Below are 24,298 nucleotides of genomic sequence, written 5' to 3'. Positions count from 1 at the left end.
TCCGAGCTTTACAGTGTGGAACGAGGCTTGCCTTTGGTTTTGCTCTCGCTCTCTCTCCCTCTGGTGCTAATGGCCTCCTATTCAGTCCAAAACTTGTTTAGGAAATGAAGCAACCATAATACAGCAAGTTCTTCTTTAGATGGGCACCTGAAAATAAACATGCTACATAATACAGTATTGAGTGCAGTTAGTGAATTATGAATTGGGCTTAGATTCTAAAATCAGTGAGACAGGCAGACCTATGTTTAGAAAATCCTCAGCAACTTGCCGCAAAAGAGAACATCAATCCTCTTCCTTTGGTCAGTCCTTGAACACAGCATGACATGGTCCTGTCTTCCAGTTATGTGGTGTTGACTGTATTTCCTGGCATATGCAAAGTTCGTGCCTCTAAACAGGAGACTTGTTCCCTAACACAAGGAGATGCTTGAAGTGCTTGGGGCTTGTCGAACCTATGACTAGAGGAGGTAGCTGCTGCCTCGTGTCTTGTATCGTAAGTCACCTTGCATGTGGTAAGCTCTATCATGTGAACAGTAGAATCATCTGCTCTTATAAAACTGCCACTTCTCCCCTTTTTGTTTTTAAGTGATCATAGCTGAATTTAGAAAAATTAAGTAGATATGCAATGGGATTCCACAGAAAAGTTATGAAAAGCAATCTATTTTGTTTAATTTAAGCACATGAGTTAATTGCTAGTCTCCTGTACAATTCAAAACTCTCATGTAGATAGAAGTTTGATGAGTTTAGCAAGATATTATGCAATTGTGTGTGTGTGTGTGTGTGTGTGTGTGTGTGTGTGCGTGCACACACGTGCGCGCATGTGCTCACAGATTTGGGGGGTAAAAGTGATGCTTTGGTTACTGACCTATTGGGCACACCATTTTGAAGATTATTCCATCCAGAAAGAGCCTGAATTATTTCCAAATTTGGAAAATGTAGACTGCAAATCATTTGAGAATGCAAAGAAAATATGTGGCTCAGCTCCCTCTTCCTTAATCTTGGGATATTCTCTTAACGTTCTCTTTTAATACAGCTAGTTTGATGTAACAAGAAAGCCCATGTCCTGTTTAAGGCATGGCTCCTTGGATGCCTGGCACCTATGGGACATAATTAAGACACTTGGATAAAGTCATTTACCACCTCCCTTCCTCTAATTATGGGCAATTCAAAGAATGGACTTTCCATCACCAAGGATGGCCGCTGAGTCATATGTCAACTTGAGTCACCTTGGAGCAAACTGAGTCACTAAGCACTGGTAGAACACACATCTGTTCACTCAGTGCAGGGTTTGTTGTGCCTCACAGATGCCAAAGCCAGCCTTAGGAAATGAAAGTGCGCAGCAAACAGGACAGATACAAGTTCCTGCAGCTTGGATGTCAACGGCAAAGGAGAGCAGATGAAGTTGTAACTAAGAAGACATATTGGAATTGAGGACGCCGGGTAGAAACTAAGGAGAAGTGGGGGAAGCGGGGGAAGTGCCCGCATGCTTTTGCTGCGTCACAGGACACCTCTCTGAAAGGGTGGATCTGATGGGATAAAGCGGGAACAGCAGAAGCCGTCAACCATGAGGTCTTCAGAGGAGAATGGTGGAAACAACAGAATGGGGAAGCACAGAGAAGGGATGCTGAAATCATAAACTCAGTGGGGTAGGAAAATGGCCACCGGGACCAGTGCATGATGGGAAAAAATAGAACAAGGTGACACTGGAACAATAAACAGAGGGCTATTTCCCAGGGAGGCTGTGGTCCTTGAAAAAGGGATGAGCTTCATTCTCAACCCAAATAACCAGAGGCCTAGAAACATCAAAATCAGATCACCCAACACAACCCAGGGGCAGTCTCAAGTATTCATTGTTCTTCCAGTGAGTCACATGTTTATGGCCAGAGAGCGTGGCTCCTGGTTTGAAACGTGGTCTATGAAATTCCTTAGAAGTGGCTCTGAAAAATGGGACAAACTTTCTAAGCCCCATTTTCCTCTAAAACGGATCATTGCAACAATAGCACCAATCTTGTTGGTCTGAGATTGAACCTCAGTCACACGGCGTCCATAAGTAAACCATTAGTATTAGTGGTATTAATATTGTTACCTACAAAGTCAGGAATAGGAACCTACTGTAAAGTGGATTATTCTATGCATTCTTGATAAGAGAACATTCATTTAACTGACCCGGGATGACAGGCTCGCGTCTTTAGACCTATACTTCCAATGATTTGGCCCTGTGGATAAGTCATGAGTATTTCTTTACTGGGAAGCACAGTATGGCTTGCATATACACAAGAGAAGATGGGCAATTAAATTCTTCATATTTCTGTAGGACATCACTGTTAAAAACCCTGGTTTTAAAATTACGGATACAGATGCATCTCACGGGAAAACACCCGGAACTCCTTCCTGGTAGTTAAATGGCTGACTGTTTAAATGATGTGATAGCGCTTCCCATCTCCCCAGTTAAGCAGAGTAACAACACTCCCAGGCACCACAGAGAAAGTCACTCAAAGAACAAGACTTAGAGTGGAGTCCTGGGCTGGGTACAGAGTCCCAGCTGCTGGGAGGATGTCAGGAATCTGCCATCCACCTCTGGCTTCTTGCTTTCCAAGGCTGATGATCGCTTGGAAGACAAAACCTTCCCAGTCTGTCGCGACTTCACCACACAGTCTGTGTTTGTGTTTTATGTATCTATTTAGAATAACTTCACAGATTCCGTCTCGTGGGAGCCTTTGTGGAGCTAGAATTTTGGTGGACAATTGAAAAAAATAGAAATGTTCTCCGTACATATCAGCTTGCCGCACTCCAAGGCCTGGATGAAACCTCTCGCATGGGCTAATTCTATCTTTGATCATCTATCATCAAACTGTGTGAAATGGGGCTGGAAGAATGGATGCTCTGTTTTTAAGAGTGCTGGCCGCTCTTGCAGAGATCCTGAGTTTCATTTTCATCACCCATGTTGGATCGCTCACAATGACCTGTATCTTAACCCTAGGAGAACGGGTGCTCTCTTCTGGCTTTTGTAGGCACCTACACTCACACGTGCACATACTCACAGGAGGAGATAAATAACACACCACTGTAAAAAAAATCTTTTAAAATATGTAAAATGGCCTTTTCTCTCATTCCCATTGTATGTGCGGGTTCCAGTGATATGGTCCAGGAGGAACCACTCTGATAGAAAACTACGTATCTAAGTCCACAAATGATCCTGTGAGGCACGGTCTCCTCCTCACAGCTCTGTTCACAATGGAGGTGGGAGCCCACATGGCCATGCTGATGCATCGACAGAGATGAGGGTAGACCTCCCCTGTGGTCTCAGACCTGGAGGTGCAGTTTCCCACAACAGTAGCTAACTCAACCCTGGTTAAAGACCTCACTCATTCCAATCCACTCTCAGTTACCAGCTTCCAGACTCAGAGGTCTGGGGCTGTCCCTGGGTTTCTTTCTCCTCACAGTATTGCCCTGACCCACTGATGACCCACCTGATTTAGTGAGTCACCTGCTCATGGCAGCCCCACTGTGCTTTTTCCTAGCACAGTGACGTCACACAGTGCATTCTAGGTTCATTATTGACTTGTATGCCAGTTATATTAATGTCCCCAAGACTCTTCCAATGTTTTCATGGCCCCCAAACCTTCCAGTATCTCAAAACAATATTTTTCCTCTTTTGAAAGAGATCAATAAATTCTCCTGTACTGGGCATTGAATAAGAACGTGGGACTACACGGAATTAGAAATTCTGTCCTTCAGAATAGATGCAGTTTTACCTGTTTGTACCACCATTGGGTTTAGTGGACGAATGATGCAAACTCACAGATATATGTCCAGAAACTAGAAACAAGGGGTGCATCATGTTTGTTTTGCTTTGTGTTATCCTTGATACCTTCATCTTAAACTAATATGGAGGTGACAGAAACACACGGGTGAATTAAAAAATCCCACTCTTCATATTCAAACTTGTGGGTTACGGATATGACATTAGATGTATTCATCAGAATAATGTTTCTACTACTTTGGCACAGCAAACAATGGGCACAGTAAAGTGCTCAGTATATGAAAATAAAACACCGCGAATCAACCCGTGACAGCATATCAAACTTTTGCCACTTCACATCTACTTGGTAAAGACCGTGCTTCTCACACACTCTCCCACTTTCTGTGTGGCTCGAAATCTGTTTATTATGGTGTTACATTACTCGGTTTTCAACCTGTTTTTCCTAGCAAGTACAGGGCTCAGTGTGCTATTTTTATTGTGTGCACGTAGCCCATGCTGCTCAAGTCCTCTCTTCAACACTGCCACCATCCACTCCCTGTGCTCCCTTCAAGCCAACCTTTTAGCATCCCCATGTGAGAGACAATACATTGCGTTTGACTCTCTGTCTCCTTTTTTTTTTCTTTTTTTCTTGTTCTTTTCTCTTATTGGATATTTTCTTTATTAACATTCCAAATGTTATCCACCTTCCCAATTTCCCCTCAGGAATCCCCCTATCCTATCCCCCCTCCCCCTGCTTCTATGAGGGTGCTCTCCTACCCACCCACTCACTCCCACCTCACCGCCCTGGCATTCCCCTACACTGGGGCACTGAGCCTTCCCAGGACCAAGGGCTTCAACTCCTGTTGATTCTGACAAGGCCATCCTCCGCTACATATGTGGCTGGAGCCAGGGGTCCCTCCATGTGTACTCTTTAGAGCCTGGAGATCTGGGTGGGGGAGTCTGGTTGGTTGATATTGTTGTTCTTCCTATGTTGTTGCAAACCCCTTCAGCTTCTTCAGTCCTTTCTCTAACTCCTCCATTGGGAACTTCGTCCTCAGTCCAATGGTTGACTGTGAGCATTCACCTCTGTATTGGTCAGGCTCTGTTGCAGTAAAAATACGAAAGCAGGGGAACCGGTTCCCACACATACTCAGGTACTGTGTTCTCTTGCTAGTTCTGGATCCTAATGCTAATCTATCTCAGCGGCTTCCTGCTGTCCCCATCTACTTTCTGTGCAACTAGGGAGGGAGTTGAGAGAACATGGCAGCGGGTATTAAGATTCCCTTCTGCACATATTACAGGTTGTTATGAATATTCTTAAGAGATGGGTGTGTACAGGATTTTGTGTTGTCTAGATGGGCAGATTATATCTTATCCATTGGATCAGAGGATTTTGTGTGGTGTGTTCTTACATGTGGTGACCTAACTGAGTTCAAGAGAGCGAGGGTATGATGGCAGGATGCACCGGGCCCACTGTGGAATTTGGATGTGTATGCCTGGAGTGGTGGAAATCAGCCAAGAGAGCTGTGAGTGAGAGTGGGGAGGCCTGACAGGGTGCCGTGTTGGAATGGCTCAGTGGAGCCACTGACTTAAATTAGCGCTACTTCCAGTGGCCTGCTGGAGCCAGAACTCGCGAGAGCAGGCCAGGGTACGCATAGGAACCGGTTCTGATGCTTTTTTTATTTTTACCCCAACAAGGCTCTGTCAGAGCCTTTCAGGAGACAGCTATATCAGGCTCCTTTGTTCTCATGGCATGACAACCTCCGGGCCCATCCAAGCTGTGGCAAATCAAAGTACCTCCTCATACACAAAGGTAACTGGGCATTGGTCTCTGTTTCAACTGCTAGTAGAGATTAAGGAAGGTTTAAGAGGCACAGCCTTGTTGGAGAAAGCTCGTCACGGGTGCTGGCTTTCACACCTCAGAGACCTACCTGGCTTCTTGTTCTTCCTTGGCTTTCTGAGTGTGGTTGAAGACTTGACCTCTCAGCTTCCTGCTCCAATCCCATGACCTCTCAGCTTCCTGCTCCAATCACATGGCCTCTCAGCTTCCTGCTCCAATCACATGGCCTCTCAGTTTCCTGCTCCAATCACATGACCTCTCAGCTTCCTGCTCCAATCACATGACCTCTCAGTTTCCTGATCCAATCTGCTACCATGCTGTTCTCACCACTGTTGACTCTAGAAACTTACACCCAAATAAACTTTTTCTTCGTCAACTTGTTCCTGGCCATGATTTTCTATCACAGCAATAGAAGAGGAACTGTTAGTGCACACATGAACACATACACACATACATATGAAACCCCTCCCACTACCACTTGTATATTGACGGGAATCTAGGCTGCCTCTCTTCTTGGGTTTCTGTGATCTTTGCAGTGAAGAACAGCGGAGGATGAAGTATTAAGAGGTCCTGACTCATCTCCGGTGGGGACACACATTGTAGTTCTATTCTTAGTTCCTTTTGAATAATCATACCGTTCTTCATAATGAGCGCTCAGAGATTCATCCCGTGGCATCTTATCCACACCTTCCCCAATACCTGGGACATTTTACGTTTGGTAATAACCATGATCACAGACTTGAGTTATAATCCCTTAGTGGATTTGTAATTCTGTGATGCCAGGGAGTGTGGCACGACTTTCTCCGTTATTTCCCCTTTGTGTATATGACTGTTTGCCTGCATCTATGTATGTGTATGCACCATGTGAGTGCTCGGTGCCTTTGGAGGGCAGCAGGATGCATAGGCTACAGATATAGGCTATAGAGAGTTTAGAGAGTTATACGTCACTGGGGTGGGAACTTGGTTCTTCCCAGGAAGGGCCAGTGCCAGTCTCTGAACCCTCTCTCAGCCTTCCCACCTCTGACCCTTGTCCACCTCTCGATCAGGTTTCATGCCTTCATGCTATTGATTACATGGATTTTGATACGATCTTGGATATAGGTTTGTAGGGTATTTCCCAATCCATAGGTTTCCTCATTCTTTTGGCTTGGTTTTGCTTTTTCAGTTGCTTCCTAGGATAGGAAAAATCTTTGTTGCTTCTTTGTATTCCTAGTGACTCATTTTCAACTGTCCGAGATTCGGGTGTGAGTTTGAGGAAATTACTGCCAAGGTCCGTGTCAAAGAGCTGCTTGTGTTCAGAGTTTTGTCATGTGTGGTGTAGCATAAAGATCTAACTGCGCTCTTCGGGTGTGAAAATCCACTCTCTGCAACGCCATCCCTTAGAGAGTCTGCCTTTGCTGCACAGTGGCTGTCAGATCCTAGCTCACCACGCGTACTTCACTGTTGCGAGGGCTTTATGATGGATTTCATTCTCCATGTATTTTGTGTATAATTATTGGGATTTAATAGCCTTATCATGTAATCTTAACTCGGGGGCTCTAATGACTCCCAGTTAGGTTTTATCTCAGAGTGGTTTTGTCTCATTTTCAGTTCTCTTTGAATTTGGGATTATTCTTCCTCTTTGTATGAAGAATCCCAGTGGGATTTTTACTTTTTTTTTTTTTTTTGGTTCTTTTTTTCGGAGCTGGGGACCGAACCCAGGGCCTTGAGCTTCCTAGGTAAGTGCTCTACCACTGAGCTAAATCCCCAGCCCCAGTGGGATTTTTATTAGATCCCAACAAGTCCATACATTCTCTCAGTATCTTGGACCCCACCATAACAGCATTCATCGTCCTTTATATGAGCATGGACGGACTCTCCACTCACTGTGCCTTCTCGAGTATTTTATGATTCTCAGGGAAAAACTTCAGAATCCACGTTGACCATTTTAAAGATGAGTAACCTCAGGTGAAGATTAGATTATCTCCCAATGACCTGCCCATGTGAGCAGGGGTTACGATTCAAACGTAAAGACCAGGATCTCGAAACTCGCCAACTCTGTTCCAGCAGTCTGATAGCCCTTCATGTCTCCGTGTCTGTCAGTCTGGTTATCAGCTCAGAGCCACTCATCCCATGATGTCAGCTGTGTGGATATCTAGGAATACTTCTTGGAATTCCATTTCGGAAGTTTAGCTCCATCTCACCAGTCTGTCTAAAGACAGACGGGCATTGAGATACACTGGGAACACTGAGATCCCCCGAATGTTGAGTGAGATGCTTTCTGCTCACTTTGGCAGAGGAGGAGGACAAGCTTCTGGGTGAGTCAATAGGAATGCCTCAGGTTTGGGTACCTCTGTGAGTAGCCAAGTTGCAGGACTGTCACATTCTTGGTATACCGAGGTGATTCAAACAGCCGATTAGTGGAAGCAGTGTTTTGGAAAACTGTCGACAGTTAGCTACTGTTCTTTCAAGCTCCATTTTGTAGCTCTGACAGAAACTTGGTTTAACTTGCAGAGGGAGAGCGAGAGACAAAGAGAGGTGTCGGCGTGAAGTGCCCAGTGGAGAGGCAGAGCCCCTCATTTAAGCGTCGAGTGCGACACTGTATTAACCTTTTTGATGGACGTATGTGATACGGTGACATGTAAATGGAACTCGGGGGTAGATATGACACCGCACCTGGCTGGGGATGAAACAGTTGCCTGAATACTGGGCTATTATAGCAGTTTGCAAACCTTGAGTAAACTCAGTCAGCGGTTGTGTAATTGGTTATTCAATCCCGACCCTTGTTCACAGCTCAAAGCCAGGAACACTGAGACCTGTTGCCAATTTGACTGAATATAGGTGACTGTACTCGGCCGGGGCCTAATACTGGAGCCAGGCCTTTTCCTGTGGGCCGGTTTCCACCATGTCTGAGGCTGGCTCTGTGACAGTAGGTCTTTTGTTGTGCGAGCCTGGCTGCTGCTCTCCTCCTCTGCAAAAATGTCTAACAGCTACACAAATAAAGAAAATAGGAACAGGGAGGCAGTGTAGCAGATCTGTGGGTAAGCCGATGCAGAGTTCTTAGCTTTCTCTCCATCTTTCCTTATGTGGAGGTAGGGGAGTCAGTGGGGAGAGTTAAGTAAACATACGGAGCGATATAGAATCTGCCTCTAGATAACAAGCGAACCTCCGTCGTGCCCCGTGGAACATGATACATATGGAGACGTTGCATATCTAAGTGCATTCATGAACACGGATTTCTGGAGACGGTGTGCTTGCGTTTCCTCTCAACTCCTGTGAAAATCCGTGACCTAAGAGGGCGGGTTTTGCCAAGCACTCTATTATGCCTGAAAGATATAGTGTGTTTACAAACCTGTTATGTGTTTAACTTTGTGAAGCAAGCACCCCTCCACTCTGGCTAAACACACTGGAGTCCAGCCAGGAGACTAGCCACTCACTGACTTGGATCTAGTAAAACTCAGAGGAAACTTAGCTAAGCCTCAGATTCCAATGTCTGTTCTGAAGAATGCTCAGTCTTCTCAGAAAGAGGGCTTCATAAGGAAATGTCTGACAGACGTGCCATATTTGCCAGTTAGGTGATGGTCTGAGAAACCTGAGTCCGATCCCTGTCCAATGAGGCTCTTATGTGATGTTGTTTCTGCATGCAGCCTGCGACATGTCACCAAGGGTGTGAATCAGAAAACAAAGCAAAAAGCACAATAGTAAAGAAACACATGCAAAAATATTCTGAAATAGAGAATTTAGCAGGGATTTTGAGTGTATGTACATCGTGTGTGTGTGTGTGTGTGTGTGTGTGTGTGTGTGTGTGTGTGTATCTTGATACCTCTCCCTGGTTCTACCTCTCACATCTAGAATATATAAACACACATGCTCTTCCCCCACCTCTCATGCACACACACACACACACACACACACACACACACACACACACACACACACAGAGAGAGACAGAGAGACAGAGACAGAGAGATAGAGAGAGAGACAGAGACAGAGAGAGAGACAGAGACAGACAGAGAGACAGACAGAGACAGACAGGGAGAGACAGACAGAGAGAGAGAGAGAGAGAGAGAGAGAGAGAGAGAGAGAGAGGCGAGAATTTAACACCACAGGGTCACAGTTCATTCAGGACTGTCAGAGTCTTCTCCTTTGAGTGACCATTGCACTTTGAGGTTCAGTAGCAGCCTGGATCCCTCCATGTTTTGTTTTAGGTAACTGATTAGCCTCCTGTTGGGAGCTGCTGAGAACTTCTAATAATTTTGACCCAATGTGAGTCAGACCAACTTGGAGGGTTAGGAGATAGTGCTCTGTGGGGAGGAAAGAGATAGGACAAGGGAATGGGTAGGGAGTGGATTTGATGCCAAGCGAGGCATCCTGACATAAAAGAAGGAAGCAAATGGGTGTTATAGAAAATTAACCATTGAAAGGGGGCCTGGCTATTGTTCAGCAAACGTTAAGTACAGAGGGGGCAGTTAGCTGGAAATGTGTGAGAGGAAGAACTACAGACAATTCACAAGGAGGCTTTAATGGGAAAAATAGACCCAGCTATCTCGTTATAAGAACTTCCCTGGGAGCCACATGCTATGAGCATTATTACAAAAGTGGTATTATAAAAAATTGATTATAATCAAGCTTAATGTATATAGGTTTAGTGAAAGCATTACGTAGTGGTACTGAGTGTCCTGGTATAATAGGAACCCCTTAGCATTGGTGTGCTCCTAAGTGTCATGTCTTACTGCACTGACATTCAGAACTCTTTACTTCCTGGCGGGAAAATAGAACACGTATCCATGAGGAGATCACAGAGTTAGCCAGGCATCAGCCCCGGGAACCTTGGAAAGTACACTTTCATGTGTCTCTAACTACCATAGTCTCTCGTGTACTTTTCCTGTTTATTTTGTAATACAGTATCATATGTGGTAAACAGATGTCCCCTTTAGGCCACCGTCCGTAATGTAGGAAATTGTAGTTGTCCCACTGGAGACCTGGACCTGTTGGTGAGGAATGGCCACGCTAGGTGCCTTGTTAGTGTAACGTAGGTAAGAGACTGAAAGGATTCAGGGACAGCCCAGAAACACCTCTGGAAGCAACAAAGTGGGGAATACATTTTTTCCTCCTTATTTTCATCCCCTCCTTGCTGTGGTTATTAATGGCTGTGTGGTCCACGCCCTGTGTGTTACAGGAACAGCAGAGAGGAGAAAACCCCAACAATAACAAGATTTTCAATTAAGCTCAGATACGCGTCCTTTTGAATGTGCCGGATTCGTGTCTGCTGTGGCTTGCGCTGCCACGGGCTCTTTTTATTTCTGGAGTTGGCTCTGTGGATGTTGTGGAAGAAGCTAAGTTATTTACAGGAAAAATAAAAGAGAGAGAACTATCTCAAGGTCTGAATCTAGAATCATAGACTATTATACTTCTCCAACGTTGACTGAATGGTTGGAACATTCCTTAGATTATGAAATGCTTGCTTTAATGAAAATATACCTTCTCTGTTAAGGAACGCAGTTCCAACAGAACCCAACACTTCTGTTTTGCTGCGCTCTAGCCTTCTCTAGAAACGCTTCTATCCTTAACTGTGGAAATACGTACTTTAACTTATATTTTGGGTCTGATCGTGTCACGTAACACAGATCATTCTTAGTTATGACAAGGCTGTAACGATGACCTACATATTTATTGCATCAAGTGCCTCACATTGAAATGGTCACCTTGTGCAATTTACGTTTTGTTTGTATGTTTGTATTCTTTGAGACAGGGTCTCACTATGATGTTTGGGGCCCAGTCCTAGGGGATTAGCTACTCTACAGAAAAAATTCACAGAGGTCCTGACACCTTTGAGTTTCTAACACATGAAACTCGGGCTTCCAAACCATGAAAAGTCCACCATTCCCAGGTTGAAAGGTTGCTGCCCTCACTCCTTCACACTAAGTGTGAAGGCTCGTCCTCGTTCCCTCACACTATTCTGAGGTGTGAAGGCCCACCCTTAGCTTCCTCACACCATTCCCAGATGTGAAGGCTAGCCCTTGTTCCCTCACACTGTTCCCAGATGTGAAGGCTAGCCCTTGTTCCCTCACACTATGCCCAGGTGTGAAGGCTAGCCCTTGTTCCCTCACACTATGCCCAGGTGTGAAGGCTAGCCCTTGTTCCCTCACACCGTTCCCAGATGTGAAGGCTAGCCCTTGTTCCCTCACACTATGCCCAGGTGTGAAGGCTAGCCCTTGTTCCCTCACACTATGCCCAGGTGTGAAGGCCCACCCTAGCTTCCTCTAGTCAGAAGATTAGGTGTTTGTTAATGTCATTGGATTCTCACACCCTTCTGAAATAAAATATTCATCTATTCTTAAATTGGTAAGTGCTAATGATTCGGTTTTGGTTTGCTTCAGTCCCTCGGCTGTTTTAAATGAGCTTTTCTTGCCTCCTAAATGTTTATTCTTGTAATGAAGTGGCTCCTGGGGAAAGGAGGGATTTACTTCACACTGTGGTGAATGTATGACACCTTCCTTACCCGCACCTGACCCCTCCCTTTTTTATGAGGAGTAGAATTCAAATTCTGTATAAGTATTTTATGTTAGATATTCTAAATATATGGGTATATAATTGGTTTGCGTGGATATGTATCTATAGCTTACCGTCTTTACCTTCACATGTAAAATTCAGCTAGATCACTCTTGCGTTGTTACTAGAAGAGAAGCAAGTGGGAAAGAAAAGCATTCAGCAGCCCTAGGCTTCCGTGCCCTCCTGAGCAGCTGATTCACTTGATGGTATTGAGCCACGTTCTTTTAACAATGAATGAAAGATAATCATTGAGCTTCTGCCGGCCCATGGAAACCCAGGTCAGTTATGTTCAGAGGAGGGTGGGCCAAGTGTTTTATTTCTGCCACAAGCTGATGGCCAGGGTTAATAACTTGTAGTCCCAGCATCTCCCGAAGGGCTCTGTCTAGAGACTTTCCTGGATGAAGGGGACGTCTTTTAGTTTGTATTTCTTGGGTTTCCCGAGTGACCCATGCCATTCTTTGACTAGACTTAGAACAAGCCCCACTTCATCTTCACCGTTCAGAACCATGGCTGTCTTATCTCTGAGCTTTAGTTTATCTCTCCTGTCATTTACATGACTTCTGTACATCTGTTGCATGAATGCTGTGCTCTGTTAACGATTTTAAATGTGCGTGAGTTTCTAATGTGGGATGGCATGGTCCGTGATCCCTTGTTTAAAAACTTAAATGCAAATTTTATCATAATCTCCCAGGAAAACCTTGTGCCCTGGTGCAATGGTTGAAAGACACATTGGGTCCCTGGCGGTTCTTCAGTGTGCTTCTCCTTGAAATGCCCAGGTCATGTGGCTGCAAACACAAACCCACCGGAAGACGTTGGATATTTTTGGTTTACATTGTCTGATTGTTGCTCAAGTGAAAATTCGGCATTGGTTCAGTCCATTCTCCTTCGCAAGAAGAACTCGGCGTATTCTGATCTATCAAATCGTACTCACTTCTAGGATTCTGTCCTCATGCGATGTTTTCGGTCCATCCTTTCAAACTCTGATTCAGTGTTTGTTCATCAAGATGAACAATGAAAAGTTCAGGTTCCTGAGCTCGACCAAGACGTAGGAAACTGACTGTCTTGATGACCTCTGGATGTTGTCTTTAGTGACCCTCTTGCCCACTATAGACCCTCGGTCACAGCATCCACTAGATTCCATCTGGCCTTGATGACACAGTGCATGCTGAACAAACAGGGAGCTCACATTTTGCTGAAGATACTCACTCATATTTTCTTACCTACATGCATCTCAGTATCTGGTCCTGTTTCCTACAAATTGTTGTCTAGTAGACCTTTATATCGTGACCTGAATAATATATATTACATATTGCATATTAAATCTTCTATATTATGTATTACATCTTCTGTGTTACATATCACCCAGCACATGTTATATACTAGAATTCTCTTCTCTCTCTTGTCCTTTATAGAACTCTGTACATCTGTAGCATGAACGGTGTGTCCTGTTAACCTTTTTAATGTGTGAGTTTCTACTGTGTGATTACATGCCTCATGATCCCTCATTTAAAACATTTGAATGGAAATTTATATGTTATATGTCATATGTTTATATATATATATGTATATATATACATATTGCTGGTAGATTATGATAAAATTTCCATTTAAGTATTTTAAATGAGTGATTATGAACCATGTACTCACACAGTAGAAACTCATATATAACTATACACTATGTATTATATAGCATGCTGTTAATATGCTATATTACATATCATTAATGAGAATACATTATATTATTAATTATTAATAATAACTAAGTATTACATTTTATAGGGGTGCTTACCAAAACACCCTGTCCACACTCTTGTTCACTCTTCATTGGTTGGGCAGTTCAGGTAGGGCATTAATACTCTTTCTGAGCCAGTAGGTGAGGGTCTAGGACAGCAGCTCAGTGATGTGATATCATCTGAAATAAAATACTTGTTTGTGTCTGGTTATGGGCACAGTCTTACTCTCCTACATGAGACTGAGTTTCCTGAGGTTTTGAGCAGCTTGGCATCATGGGATATGGGATGTGACTAGTCAGTGGTGCATATGTGAGCAGAAGAATAGCATGTGATGCTTCCCTGACTGCATGTGCATTTGTGTGCATATGTGTGTATGTATACATGTGTGTGTGCACATATGTATGTGTGTGCATGTGTATGTATGTGTGTAGGTGTGTGTACATGTGCCTGCATGTGTGTGAGTGTGCATATATGTGCAAATGTGTATGTGTGCATGTGTGTGTGTGTGTGTTTGTATAAATACTGTGTGTAAATCATACAAAAGAAAGAGATTGGGTTGAACCTGTATGATGTATTTGTCACTTTTATAAAGTTTGTATCTCACATAGTATATACAATTCATTAAAAGCAAAGACAATAGTGGTGGACAAATACTCTGATTACAATTTAATGTATGGGTAGATGTGTTGCACACGCATAATATTATATGTACTGAATTTATCATCAAATGAAGGTGGGCTCTGTTGACGTCAGAGAACCAAAACTATGCCAATCTCTTTGGCTTTGCTTCTGTTTATCTCGTTTTTACTTTTCACTTTTTCATTTCCTTCCTTGTTAGTTATTTACTGCATTGCTTCCTCAATGGAAATCATTTTTAAATGGTCCCTAATGGATTTATGTACTTGTTTCACTCTACACTATTTGGATGGAGTCAGGATCTTGTGGCTAACATAGCAGCACACTTCTCCTCTGATGGGATTATGTCTAGGTCTGGTAACATTAAATCATGCTTTGGAAATGAGAGTCCTGTATTTTGTCTTCTGAAATTACCCTACAAATGACACAGTCCAAAATCACTACAGAGTTACAAGAGACCAGGGATAATGAACGCCGAGGGAGTGGGGGTACTTCACTTTGGAAATCTGTGTAAGACTTGACACTTGATGTTCAGCAGTTGGAGAACATTTTCTCCACTTGCTTGTTCTCAACCCTGATCCTCTGTATCTGAATATGACAGCCTCCCCTGAGTTATAACTAGTGTCTCCACTCAGCTCTTCAGCTGCCCTAGTAACCGTCTCTGTGAGGGGCGGAGGAGGGCAGAGTCCTGTCTGACTTATCGTCCTGCCAGGCATCTGGCAGGTGGGGCTTGTGGCACGGGCACACATGTGTCAGGGTGGGAAGATTCTGGGTGTGTGATGCTTCAGCCTCCACCTGACTGCTTTGGTTCACGCATCCAGGTGCCTGGACTCCTTGTTCTACCCGATGTCAAGTGGTTTTCTACTTAGATACTCTTTGGATTTCCTTTCTCTTCTCCACGTGCCACATTTGCAATTTGGAGCAACTACAGGATTCTACATATGTGTTCATCAAAATGGATTCCAACTTGTGTGTTCTAAATGCCCATACATGAATGATTGTATGAATTTGAGATTTGTAGTTGGATAAATTGTTTGTTATGATCCAAATACCTACAGATTCCTTGTCTTAAATGTGTTAACAGTTGTACACGATCCACACTTGCTCTTGCCCTATAGGCCAGTAAGCATCAGGTTCACAGGTGTAGTAAGGTCTACACGGTCTCATCTTTAAGAAGCTTCCAAGTCCTTACCTGCTCCTTCCTTAGCTTCCTCCTTTATGTGCAAGGTAGTCTTCAGAGATTAAAATCTCATTTGATTCTCAAATATGTTACACTTTAATTCTGCAGTCCTTATGTTATCTTTAAATGATTCCATTGTATGGAGAAAATACTAAAACAGAAAATGAAAGCTCGGACAATTTTTCTCTGACCAGACCAGTTGTTTGGTGGGTGAAATCGAGATGAAACTCCTTCAGAAGAAACGTTGGGGTTTTATAGAGTGGCTGCTGTGTGTGCACAGTCCCCGCCTCTCTTCTAGTTTCCCACCATGTTGTATGTCCTTTCTGGTCTTCCCTCTTACCAACCCTGTCTTCCTCCTGCTGTCTACTCCCCACTCTCTCAGAAACTTACAAGTGTGGAACTTGGTGCTTCCCTTCCTCACCCGTCTTCTTTTTTCTGACTTCATGACTTATTTGGCTCCAAATGGACAGTGTTCATTAGTCGTGCACTTCATGCGAGGGCTTGTATGTGAGAGCCATGCTCTCCCACTGTCAGTTAAAATGCTGTCACTGTAGAAGTGGAAGAACAGGGTAAGTGCCGTGGTGGGTGGGACTGCAATGCCAATGAATGGAAGCTACAAACTGCTGTTGGTGTGTGTCCCCATAGTGCTGGCAACCCTGAGGACCATTGGAAAGACAGTTGTCCAAAGGAAGTAGAGAAGGAAAGCCAGTTGAGTCTCTTTGCCTGTGCTTTCTGAGACATGTCATACAGTAACCTACAAATGATTAGCCCCTCCTTTCAGCTGTACCCATTTCCTTCTCATAGAGGTCAGAGAGCGATGATCCTCATTACAGAAATACATGTGGGAACCACTAGTACAGTGTAATGACAGCTGACGGCAGATATGTGCATGTGTTTATGTGTATATGTATGTCTGTTATGTGTATATGTGTATATGTATGTATTTAAGGGTTTGGTATGTGTTTATGTATGTCTGCATATACCTGTTATTGTATACACATGTATGTGTATACATTTTGTATATGTATATACACCTGTGTGTATGCATAGATGCATTGGTTTATGTGTCTGTATATATGTTTGTTTCTGTATGTATGTATATGTGTGTGTATGTGTGTGTGTGTGCAGATGTATCTGTATGTGTTTCTGTGTGCATGTGTGTGTAAGAAGTGGTTCTCTTTGACAGTTATAAGCTGATTTGTAGTTCTAGCACTGGTTAACATTTTTGAGTGGCATTGTGAGCCTAACCCTATTAAAGGCTTGCATACACTAGCCTTCCCAGCAAACACGAGATAAGAGCAGTCATTATCTACCTTCAGGTGAGTAACTTGAGGTAGCAAGAGGGTAAATTACTTGCCAAAGAGCAATAAACCCATAAGAGATGGAGTCGGGTTTTATGACATTAAATCATTCTTTTTTCCTTTTTATATCTAGTAGCAAGAAGACAAAGAGTTTCTGTACCAGAGGAATGACTTTCTGCAGCTCCCTGTTGGAATGCTGCCCTGACAGAGCTTGCAGTGGTTCTGGTGGCAACTAATAATAAAACTACCACGTGGAAATGTCTGCGGGCTACACAAGACCAGCTAGCTTTTGATAGGGGCGACTGGGGCGACCAGCGACCCCACTGCTCACTTATTACCTTGTTTGTGTGCAGAGAAGATAACTGGGCAGAGTGGGGGATGTCTGAGACCTAGAACTTGGGGACTGGAAGGAGGAGGATCAGAAGTTCAGCTCAGACAATGAAACCAGTCAGGGAGAGAGAGGGAGAGAGAGAGATAGACAGACAGACAGACAGACAGACAGACAGACAGACATGGGGGAGTGGGGTGTCTAGAGCAGTAGTTCTCAACCTTTCTAATGCTGGACCCTTTAACACAGTTCCTCATGTTGAAGTGCCCACCCCAACCATAGAATTATTTTGTTATTGTGATTCTACTACTGTATCCATCATAATATCAATACCTCTTAGGAGCGGAGGTTTGTAGATTTTGTCATGGCCTACAGGTTAAGAGCCACTGGGCTGGAGCAATTGCTCAGTGTTTAGAAGCATTCTTCCCGGGGACCTGGATTTGTTTTCCAGCACCCTTGTCATCAAGTCTTATGAGGGCGTACCCCTTATTGCCTGTAACTCCAGCTTTTGGGGATCTAATGCCCTCTCCTGGCAGGCACACCTGTACCCTTCACAGAGGCTCACACAGACAGACACACGTGCGTTCATAAAAATCAAATCTTACAAGAGATACGACAGCATTCACACAAATGATCCTTGTAAGGAACAAATACGGACCCCAGACATGTGGCAGCTGTGCCGTGTTAATTTTGGCATATTTAATTATGCAATGGAGAAATACTCTTCTAAAAAGGTGATTCCGGGCTGTATATACCCGAAGAGACATGTCCAAATTTCTAGCCAGTGCAAACAGAAAATGTAAGCTTATCGCAAGTAACTCAGGTCATGTCCGTCTCTGGGATTGATTGTATGTTTAAAACTCGCAGAAGGTAGCCTTGTCAAAGCCATTTCTTTCCCTTCTAGAAAGTTTTTAATAACGTTCAGGCGAAAACAGGCACACACTTTGACAATACTAAAACGAAAGCCCTTCCAGGCTTAAGTAACTTGAGCATAATTACATATAAAAAGTGAGGCCGGTGCAGGCTGAGGGCTGCGGAACGTCAGCTTGACTTCTGTGGTTTGTGGAGACGTGCAGAACTTTGTAACATATCCTGGAACTTGACATTGGTAGCGTAGCTGCAGCCATGGGTGGGCTCCGGAATAATTCTGGGCCCTACTGGTCTCAAGTGTACACAGGGCTTTTCTTATTTGTAAGAATCTACTGCTTACCCTGCGTTGTATAACAGCTGCCCCGGAGTATTGTCTGGACAAGAAGATGCTGTCCCCCCCGAAGTGAATTTCTATTGACGTCATTTGCAGATTAACCTGAGTCTTCCCCCCACAGATCCTCATTTCTTGTCTTTACTCGCGTGATTAATCAGCAGCGTGCTGTCCTGGAACTGTACTGACTTACACACTGGCCTTTGCTCTTCAGCTCCCGGGAACTTCCAGAGGGTACTTGTGAGAGCAACAGGGATCAGGCCTAACAGAGTTTATTGAGTTCACTGCCACAATTCCAACGGCGCCACCTGACACTTAAATAATCAGCTGATCATGAAGGTGGCGAAGAAAATGGAACGAAAATCCCATGCTTCCAAAAGCTTAGCTCTTTAGCGAGGGGGTGTGTGTTGGGAGTCACACAGCTAAAGCTGTTCGCTTAGTACGTATAAGGCCCTGCGTTCAGTCCAAGGACCAACCACAAAAATAGAAGCCGGAGTGTAGAACGCAGCCCCGTGGCATGTGAAGAGGAGTCTGTCCCGGGGATGAGGCCACATGTCCCGCCTTTGGGTTTAGTGGGGTTTATGATTTTTTTCATGAGTATTTGAAATTTGCTGAGTGGTGGTGCTACTGACCATCAGAGAGTTCAGCCTAGACTCTTTTTAAGTCACACTGACTACTACCAGTCATTGCCCAACTCTGATATCCTGGGTAAAATATTTAAACACTGAGTATTCCATTAGCAGTCTCTTAGCACCTAAAAGTATCTAACTCCTGTAGAAAAGGGCTCCCCGATTGCTAAGGGTAAGTTAGATTTGCACGACAGTGTAATGCTTATTCTGATTTTGATTTTACATCACCCAGTTGTGTTTGTTCCGCTTACATCTGACCACTGCGTCCGTTAAAATACTTACCAAAATGGTAGAGAAGAGCCACGCCCATTGTAAAATCCAGCCTCTGGATTAGCTACACACGGCATCGATTTCTTGATTTGAGAAACAACTGGCATGTTTGAAATTTAGCCATGACGGTTCCTTCCGTGGCGCGATGCCCTCGCTGCTGTGTGCATCGACACAGGGCAAGAGGGATGAGGCCCAGTCAAAGCTACAGATTTAAAAAAAAATATATAAACAGTTTTGGATTTACCGTGGACTAATTCATGGGCGTTAGTCTAAAAAGTCAAATATGGTGCAAACCTACATTTTACTCGTTCAATTTCTTAATGTGCCCTGCCACAGTAGTTCAAAGAAGATTAAAACAGAAAAATAAAACGTGCGTGCACACAAAGCACAAACCTCAGGTTGTGTGTAAGCTACTGTGCTGGCAGGAATGTGGTTTAATTCTTGGCACTGGCAGCTTGCTGGAGAATTACAATATGTTGGCATGGGTCTCCAGGTCTCATTGTTCCAGCCCAGGGAGTCGGTCTTAAGAGGGTTTGGCACCGCAGGGAAAAACGGGAGTGCGAGTTAGGAAGAAATGAAGGGGCCCTAAAGAGGCAGGATGCTGTCATAACAATGGCTGGCAACTTCGGGAGCTTCTCTGGTGGGGATTGTGGTAGGCAGTGATGTGAGGAAGCTCACAGGATCATGCCAGAGAGAAAAGCAATCAGTCTGTCTACCGGCTGCACCCAGCAGAGAGAAGCTTAAGTGATTCCACAGAATCATCTGAATGTGGGGACAGTGGATGGGTACTTCTGAGGCTCTAGTGGACCAGTGATGGGGTGCTTCTGGGGCACCAGTGGTCCATAGCTTATTTCCCCACACGATCTTTATTTATTTTACATTATCTTTTACAATGCGTGTGTTTAGTTTTTAACTGGAAACTTGAAGGAAGAGCCCTGGTTTTCACAGTCTCTGTTGTACTTTGAACTCGCTGACGTTGGGCAAAGCCTGAGTTTTGCCAAGTCTAACATGGGACAGACTCACTACTGTCAAAGGTTTCAGATGTGACAGCATTCCTTAGGCTGAGACACTGTCTAAGGCACCTTGACTTTTACAATGCCTTTCTTTGAGGAACTCCATAGTTTTGAGGGTAACTATGAAACTCCAATGTTTGGGGGAATAAAGTCCCAAGTGTTTAAATTAAGAAATTTACCCCAGGCCTAGTCCCACATGCCTTTACTCTGCACACTTGGAAAACAAAGGCAGGAAGATCCCTGTGAGTTGAGGGATAGCTTGGTCTACTCAATGAGATCCTGTCCGAAATCAATCAATCAATCAATCATCAATCAATCAAAGAAAAAAAGGGAAAGAAGGCCAGTTGCAGAACAGAACTCACCAACAAGGCAAACAGATGCCAGCCACACACACAGGAAAAACTCAACTCTGTGGGTTTAAAAGTAAATCTCAGTTTTGAAAACTGAACATTGCATGGTAAGTATCTTTTCTCACACCATACATAGTGAGTGGTGCTTATGGAGCCGTGGTAGACATCCCTTTATTAAATTCACACGAGAAAACAGGTGATTATAAATGTTGGGATCTTGTCTTTTACGTTCTAACCGTGGATTTTCTGACTGTCTCCCGAGAGCTTTATTAGCATGGAGGGCACTGACCTTCTCAATGGAGGTCATTCCCTAGTACCGCTACAGGAACACTCTGTAGGGATGTGAGACCGAGCTGGGAAATGTGCTGCGGCAAGTAGAATTCCTAGTAGTCACCCAGTTATGTGACAGAAATCCATGTAGGGGAACGCCAAGGGCCCTGACCCCACCCTCGCCTCGCCAACAGCTAGCTGCTGTCACAGGCGAGGTGACCATCTGGATTCTTTTCACTCATCCCTAATACCCCTTCTAGCTCATACGTGAAAGGGGTAACTTCATTGAACACGTTCACATGATGGGTTTCTAAAAGCATCCAAGGCCAATTCCACACGTAAGAAATTGTACGATTAGATTAAGTTCTCATGTTAATGAGAACTATAAAAAAAAAAGATCTATCCTTTTAATCCATAGTTGATACTCACACAAACATTTTATTCTAGAGAATTCAATTTGTTATTTGAGGTTTTCACTCTGGTGGACTTTTGAATGGTTTCTGTGATCTAGAATTCTTCCACAGAGGAAGTGTGTGTGTGTGTGTGTGTGTGTGTGTGTGTGTGTGTGTACAGAGGAAGTGTGTGTGTGTGTGTACAGAGGAAGTATGTGTGTGTGTGTGTACAGAGGAAGTGTGTGTGTGTCTGTACAGAAGAAGTGTGTGTGTGTGTGTGTACAGAGGAAGTGTGTGTGTGTGTGTACAGAGGAAATGTGTGTGTGTGTGTACAGAGGAAGTGTGTGTGTGTGTACAGAGGAAGTGTGTGTGTGTGTGTACAGAGGAAGTGTGTGTGTATGTGTACAGAGGAAGTGTGTGTGTGTGTACAGAGGAAGTGTGTGTGTGTTGTCCACGTGTGACCATGTGTGTAAGCACCTTGAACAGCAGCCTGGGTGGTTTGGACTCAGCTTCATTATGGGTGAGGTGGGTGAGTGCTGCGTCTCACTAAGCTTTGAGCTTTTTTTCTTTTCTTTTTTTTAATAGCAGAGCAGTGTCAATCTGCACCTACCATGAGAAATTTGTCATGACACACAGGGCGGGAGGCGCAACATTGCTTTGTTGCACAACAATTAGCCTTCAAAACAGGAGCTTTCTTGTCTTGTCACTAGGTGTTTGGAGCAAACAAAACCCTGCCCAAGACATCATTCTTCCCCATAATATATTTTAAAACTGCAGACTGGTCTATGCCTGAATTGAGTGTGTGTGTGTGTGTGTTTATCTTTCTTAGAACTCATAACATAGATGTAATTACACCTTCTCAGACTTCAGGTGACGATTAAATAAGAGAACAGAGGCCATTCATTAGCACAGTCCCCAGGAAGGAGGCCACTCAGTACAGATATCTGAATCTGAGGCACACATTTCACACCTCAGTGAAAGATGTTAGTATTCTGAGTCATCCCTCAATGTGACAGCCCCAAGTTAGGCATATTTCTGGTTTTCCATTTTCACAGACGCCCCCTTCCTCCCTCCTTCCCTCCCTCCCTCTCCCCTCCTGCCCTTCCTCCCTCCCTCCTGCTCTGTGTGCTAAGAGTCAACTTGAACCAGCTCTCTGGAGCTTTCTATCTCAATGCTCCTTAATAGGAAGGCCAGAAATGTTCTGTGGGTTCCACAAGTCTGACTGCTATTTCTTTAACTCTGCAGCTCAGACAGAAGACCTCTGTCCCTTTATAAGGTGGCGACAGTAGATATTTTGTCTCCCTGCAAGGGAAAGGCATTGCCAGGACCTGGCAGACAATAATAGCATTAGAAGTAAAAAGATCTGCTTGTGGAGCAGGGAGGTCCGGGGGCCCATTGTTAGTCCACAGTGGATTTCCATCGCCACATTCCTCCCTTGCAAAGGCTTGTTAGCTTTTAATGACTGACAGAACCCTCCTACAAATACCATTCTGGCCATGCCCTGTTTGCACGCTACTCCAGGTTCTTTTTTTTTTTTTTTTTAAAGTCGACCTCTGGATAAAGGATAAAGAAACAGTGGTGTTTGTTTGACCTACTCTGATAAGGTTTAAGAACTGATTTCCCCCGGTGCTCCCTGGGAATGTGAACACACCGAAGTTCCATGCAGAAGTATTTTCAACTTTCTTTAAACACCATGATGCAAGTGGAAACACCGATTGCAACACCGGTCTGCACTCTGACTGATCGCAGCATTGCTGTCTGGCGCCATTTCCAGAGTGTGAGATAGAAAAACAGGGGGCGGGGTGATTTTTAGGAAAATATGCAAATAAGCTCATTAGGATTTCCCCTTGATATACAAAATAGAAATAGGTATTTCAGGACAGAGAGAAGCGTATATTACAAGCACATATCGCAAATGGAGCCTGCTTACATGTGCGCGTGTGTCGGTGTAAAAGAATGCCTGACACCTTCGATATCCAAATATATTTAAATATACCTCAGGGGTGTTTAAATGTCCACCAATCATTAATTTTCAACATCTTAGAGATAGCCCATTCTTAACCTCAGCTTAGCCGGAAACCCCCTAGGACGGATGGTCTTTGACAAGTTGACCTCTCTGTCCCTCCTAGGGGGTGAATAATCATCTGAACAGATAGAAACGCCCACAGACAATGATGTGGAAAAGACAGGGCACATGTGAGACCCAAGATAGTAGGTGCGGTGCTGTCCTTTTGATGAGGCATGGGGGGGCACTTACCTTTCAGGGCTGAGGAGCACTGTGCTCTCTAATGTACCTCAGGCTAACCTGGAGTTGATGAGATGTACTCTAACTGTACACCCAGCTGGATGCTGGCACAAGCACACAACGCCATGGTCTGGAACTGAGTCTCACGTTCACTGGCTTTATTGTGGTTGTAGTTACCTATAGTTCAGGTTCAGTTCAAAGGGGGAGGGCAGGGACGAGGTAGCCACAAAAACAGACCAAACGCGTGACCTTGCTCTCCAATAGGTGCCCATGCTGTCGCAGCACGGAACACTTGAAGAAAGCACGGAGCATATCCGGAATGGGCAAGCCATGCATTTGCGTTAGAGACATTACTTCGTTCACCGGTTTTGCAACCTTTTTTTTTTTTTTTTGGTTTGGTTTGTTTGTTTTTTTATTTATTTTTTTCAGCGTTCAATGTGTGCTCACAAATCTTGCCACAGCGCGGTTACCACCACACAATGTTCCACATATTATAAAGTGCACGGAATTGTAAACACACAGAGGGACGTAATTACATGTAGCAGATTTAAGGGCTAATTCTTTTGCCTTTTTTTTCACTCTGCATTTTATCAACATAATTATTTTCCGGCTGCAGGCTGACACTCTGAAATTGACAAGC

At 44.1% G+C, this 24,298-nt stretch overlaps 1 protein-coding gene across 11 annotated transcripts in view; it reads left to right on the top strand.

The window, feature by feature from the left end:
- The window catches only part of Sox5 (SRY-box transcription factor 5), a 955,415-nt gene that overhangs the window by 723,315 nt on the left and 207,802 nt on the right, over positions 1-24,298 (top strand). The gene's annotated exons all lie outside the window — the stretch shown is intronic.

The sequence above is a fragment of the Rattus norvegicus genome, chromosome 4 (assembly GCF_036323735.1).
Source record: "Rattus norvegicus strain BN/NHsdMcwi chromosome 4, GRCr8, whole genome shotgun sequence".
Taxonomy (NCBI): Eukaryota; Metazoa; Chordata; class Mammalia; order Rodentia; family Muridae; genus Rattus; species Rattus norvegicus.
This window is presented reverse-complemented; position numbering and strand designations above follow the sequence as displayed.